We start from the raw sequence: 6,000 nt of genomic DNA on the forward strand, positions 1-6,000 counted from the left end.
CAATGTCTCGTCAAGTTTTATCATGTCCACCTGTGCTTGTCAACGCGTTCCCTTGAGCTAAACAATCAGTTCCCTCAGCCACGTGTATGTGTCTCGTCTCGTCAGTTTGTGTCTATTTAGTACCCCGCTTTTTTTCCCAGTACTGGTTTGTTCATTGTTCGTGTCACGCGTTCCTGTCGCGCCCATGTTGGATTTTCAGTTTGGAATGAAGTTCAAAAATACAAAATACCAGTAATTAATGTTACTCGTATCAGACATATAACATATCAGACAAGCCATATCATACAATAAATTGACTTCTTATTAGCTAGTACACAAATTGTTGGGTTATTGGAGTGTCTGCACACCTACCAAGTGTGAAATTAAGCAATCAAGGAAATGATTCCTATGTTGCCTTTTTCTTTTTGAAAATGTGTCAAATTGAATTTTTGTTCAATTGAGAAGTGCCAGTCTAGCTAATTTACACAATTCAACCACACCAAGTTTCTCCACCCATGACCTGGCAGCTAGGCTGGGAGAATATCTGCTGTGTTCAAATCCAAAAAGGGGGGGGGGGGGGGAGCAGCGCTGCGTTGAATTTGGTTGGATGCAAAGATTAGCATTCGCCACTCGCTAACAGTGTAAGCGTTTGATAAGCAGGCAAGCACATGATTGTTTGGTAAGCTGTCAACCGGGTGTGTATGTTCCACGTATATGGGGTCAGCACAAAAATTGCCGAGTGTAATTCCCCCACCTGTAAAAATTATGCAAAATGGATTCATGGGGGCCAGCTCGAATTACACAGCTAACACGTTATTTTTTATTTTATTTATTTTTATTATATTTTTATTTTTATTTATATGTTATATAAATGTAGAGTAAATGTTAAATATGTTTGATATGGACGGATGGATATTTTGGTCTTGATTCTCCTAATCAAAAAACATTTTATCTTTTTGCTAAAAGTATTTTACTATAACAATTTATAGTTTTACTAATACTGAATATAATCACAAGGTAAATGCTTGACAAATGTCAAATGTCCACATCCCGTAGAGTTGCCTCCACAATCAAAACTTTGTATTATTTATTTTTTAAATCCAATTCTCATTTACACTGCAGGTGTACCTAATTTAGTGGCCAAAAAAAAAGGTGTTAATATTATGTTGGAAATGATTGCAATATAAATGATTTGAAGATTAATATTGATGCATTTTTAAATAAATAATGACTTCTGGCTTGACCAAATTGAATCAGGCCTTATTCGCAGTTCTTCCATAATAATTTCATATGGATGTCTGGAAGGATGATCCCCCTTCACCCCTCAGGCCATATTATTCATTTGGAATATATATATATAAAGAAAAAAGAAAAAAATATATGTATATATGAATTCACCTTGCGTTATTTTCTCCCTGTGTACGTACGTGTGTTTTTCCTGATATTCCACTACCTTCGGGCCCCACTGAGTCTTATCTCAGGAGCGGTCGTCTACTGGATCGCTGAGTCACCTTTCGTGGGAGGCTGCTCTTATCTCCTGAGAAGCACAACATTCAGGCAGTTGCTTGCAAAAGGAGGAACTCTGAGCAGGAGCGCTGCGGCCTGCTGTGTTGTCTTGGCTAAAATGTGGATTGCAGCAACACTCACCGACTTCCTCAATGCTTTGTGTTGGGTCAGATGCTTTTCCCTCTTTCTTAATGTTTGACATGCAGGTATGAAAAAAGCAAGTGAGCTTGGTGGTCCTTGTCGCTGTAGCAGAGGGAATGTTGGGACTTAAACATGACTGGGCACGATTTGAAGCGTCTGGTCATGACTCTGTAAGTCGGAGTTGTCGTGACACAGCACTTTACAGACAGCACTTTCTCTTAATGTCTAATGTGCTCTTTTTAAATTGCAATTCTGGATCTTGTGTAATGTTACAAGGGTCACGGATGAAACAGAGTGTGAAACTAGAACAGCATTGAAGACAGCAGAGCCTTCCACCCTTGATCATACATCTGCGTGTGGAAATTTACCAATAAATACTATTATTTATTATTATTACATACATATTAGGGGTGTCAGGTGATTTATTTTTATTTTTATCGTAATTAATCATATGACTTCAATAGTTAAGTCATGATTAATCACACATTTTTTATCTGTTCTAAATGTACAATAAAATGTACACTAACGTTTTTTTCTAAGTTTTCATATTATTTTTGACATAAAAGTGGAAAAAAATAAACTAATAGAAATATTGCTGCATCTTTAAGTCATTGATACATTAATTTCATAATAATTCATAACATTGAGTTAAAATGAAAAAGATGTACTGTAGTGTAAAAAAAACCTGATGTTGATTTGTGCTGAGGTCATGTTTCTGCCTCTAGATGGCATAATTACATTTGTAAGAAGTTGGTGATAGCTCGGTGCATTTTTCTTTTTATATTAAGAGCTATCTAATCTTTAACATGAAGTAACTTGTGAAATTCTGCACATTTTTGAAATTGTAAAATACCACTTGACCCCAGTCATTTAAATAAATTATTAAATGTATAAAATTTTGACGTGGACGTGTCTGCTGTATTACGACTGGAATCCCCCCAGTACAGGCTTTACTAGGGGTGTTAAAGGAACTTGAAATTAACTCAAAATTAATGCGCTCATTTTGATACCCCTAATACATATATACACAATAAATCTCTCTCTATCTATCTATCTGATAATGAAAAACTGCCTGTGAAAAACACTTATGTCCATAAAAAAAAAAAGTTGCATTCATTTTCATCCCGTAAACGTAAAAATGTAAAAAAATATAAAAAAATTTAAAAAATGACAAAAATGACAAAAATTGGCAAAAATTGTTTTTCACAGGACAGCGACGATACAAGGGTCTGTCAGACCGGTAAAAAAGAAAGTTTGATTTCATAATTTATTACAATAGGATTATGAGGTAGCACCCTGCACCCCACTCTTAATGAGAGTCCCAACTCGAGCTTCCATAAAATTATTGAATTTAACATTAATCTTCATGTTCATGTTTGAGCAGGCATTCATCACAATTTAATGTAAACAGAAACCTCGAGGTTGATCCACAACCTGAGGCAAGCCGTGTTGCTGTAATTAATATCACTAGGCGAATTGGGGGGGGGGGGGTGAAGGGACGTCACCGGTTGATGTAGCTGGCCGACTTCCAAACAATACGATCTGGCTACCTATTTCATGGATCCTTAAGCAGTATTCAATGCTTCGCGTGTGGAAGCATGAGCAGCATGTAGCACTTAATTGCTAAGAGCACCTTAATAAGTCAAATACGTTCAAGGCTGATAATCACATTAAATAGTCCAATTTCTCTAAAAAGTCAACTGCAAAGTGAAAATTTTTCTTTCTTTAGGAAAGCATTATGCTGTGAGGTTGTCGGGGTAAATTAAATTCCCCCATGCACACTAAAGCATCAATTTCCTTATGGTAATTATCTGCTGGAATAGACGTGTCACTAGAAGGAGTCAGGCATGCTTGACATTTAGCCTTTTTATGGAGAGGCAATGAGTAAAAATTAAGATGAGGAAATGAAATTAATCTCCAGCCCAGGCAGGCATTGAGAGATCCTGCAGGATAGTGGCTGAATCAATCATGATGCTTGTGAGGCTGTTTTGAAAAGAAACCAATGATGAGATGGAGACCACGGGGTGGAACATCAGTTGTGGTGGGCGGGGGAGGAGGTGATTCTTTTTCTTTCTTTTTCTTTTTTTTTTAGCAAATTGAGTTCTCATTATGATCAGAGTATTTATGCCCTTTTATCAAAGATGTGAAAAGTTTGCTTTTCAATTAGAATCAGTTTTATCTTTTTTTAACTGATCATGACTATTTCAGTCTTTTTTTTTTTTAGTTGTTGTAGCAATTATTGTTGTACTAGCCTATTACCCATTACATGTATTAGGGTGGCATACCATGAAAAAAAAACATCCATCATTCCTATGTAGCATGCATGCTCACTAGAGTTGCAGGTGTGTTGGGAGTCAATCAAGCAGTAGGGTCTGAATTGGTCGGCAGCCAATCGCAGTGACAAAAACACAAAGCAAAAGGGCTGAAACGACTCATAGAGTAATTTGAGTGCCTCGATTAAAAAAAAATTGCTCGAGGATTTTTTCTGCTTTGGTACCCGTTTATTATTTATTTATTTATTTATTTATTTATTTATTTTTTCTAAAGAGCTCAGTATTGTTCATTCGGTAATGTCATCATCATTGCTCTTTTTTTCTTTTTTTTTTGTATGTATGTACCCGTTTATTTGGTGCAAGGCATGACAGCACAATGTGTGTTTTTATTTCCCCAAATATATATAATAAAGTGATTATAGAGCTGTAATATATTATTCTTAAGTGCTTTGTTCCTGATATTTGAAGTTGTTAAAAAGGGATTCAAAGGAGCTCCAGTTTTTCGGGGCATAAGAGTTACTGTATATATAACAAAGGCAGATTTATTCTTTATTCTGATTAGCATTTTTAATTCATAGCTATTACTGTGCCCATTTTATTTTCATAGCAACATTTTTATTTGTATGTTTGAGGTAAAAAAAAAAGAAGAAATTCTAAGAATTACATGCTCAAATTAAGGAAATAAAAAGATTTTCATTTAATAATCAATACTTTTGGAGAATCATCAACACGCATTAGTGGGGGGGGGGCACAGATGGTATGACAAAAACGTTTGGGGGTACACAAGCCACAAAATGTTGGGAACCATTCAAGCAGAGGATGAGAAAAAAATGCAGATATACTTATATTATGTATTTAATATACACACATAATAAGGGAATAACAGAGTAAATCACAACATGCAATCATGATCATGTCTAGAAAAGCGCTATATAAATCTGATGCATTATTATTATTATTATTATAATGCTAATATCATGACACGGCAAAGGGAAAATATCTTTGATACTTTGCGAGATCTATGCAAGTGGTAAAGAGAAACGTAGAAAGACAACGTTTCTTAAAACCCTTCTAAAATTGTGCTTAATACGTGTGCATGCGAGTCTTCTTCAGATCAGAAACAATTTCTCATTTCATATCAACCATCGCGTCAAGCGGCTTCTCAGAATTAATATTGTGGCAATTAATTGACTGTAGTAAGTAAAAGAGAGTCATAATTTGTGCATACTTGAAAAGCTATTTTGAAATCAGGTTGTCAAACTTACCACACTATCTTGCAAGCTCGCAAATGCTGCTGGAAAAAAAAATACTGGTAAAATATTCACACATTTCCCTACTTAATTAATTCAAACTTCAATTCTCACAAAACCCAAATTTCTCACGATGCAGAATGACATTTTGACATATCGCATTGCAGTCAGTCAATCTGCATTGAAGTTGGCAAAGGCTGCAGATGTACTACTTTGAGTCGTTTGCAAAACTTTACTCATTTATGAATCAAAATGTGTTCATCAATTGTGCACATCTACAAATCCACTACTTCACAAATATGTTGTTATTGCACACACACACACATTTGCTTGGTGGGAAGAAAGTGCATAAAACCATTCATGTAAATCAGTGAAATGATGATAACAAGGCACCTCATTCTTATTCAACTCAAACTGACATCCTTATTATCTTTTTTTTTTTTTTTTTTGGTATAAACAGATGGGGTACTCGAAAAAAGAAGTTAACACCTTTAAACAGTTTCTTATTTGTTTTGCCAATGTCTCTTTGTGTGTCGTGTGCATGAGACAGGAAGTGTGGGTGACAGCAGGGAGGGGTTGAAGGGGCTGACGGTGGTCACCATACGGGACATAGGTGCTACTCGACCAAAAACAGGGCGCCCTTTTGTTTCCAATGTCCTGTGAAAACATTGGGTTTTTTTTTTAGTTTAAAACAAAATTAATGTCAGTGTGAAAATTCCAAGAAACAATACCAATAATCTTAACATGACCACTTGTTCTGCTTGAGCACTGCCGAAATAAGACGTGGAAGTCATCTGACCGTTGCGGACGACCGTTAATCATTCCAAGCAGTTGCCTTTTTTTTGCTCTTT

The sequence above is a fragment of the Leptonotus elevatus genome, chromosome 13 (assembly GCF_054856555.1).
Source record: "Leptonotus elevatus isolate MCC_2025b chromosome 13, RoL_Lele_1.0, whole genome shotgun sequence".
NCBI lineage: Eukaryota > Metazoa > Chordata > Actinopteri > Syngnathiformes > Syngnathidae > Leptonotus > Leptonotus elevatus.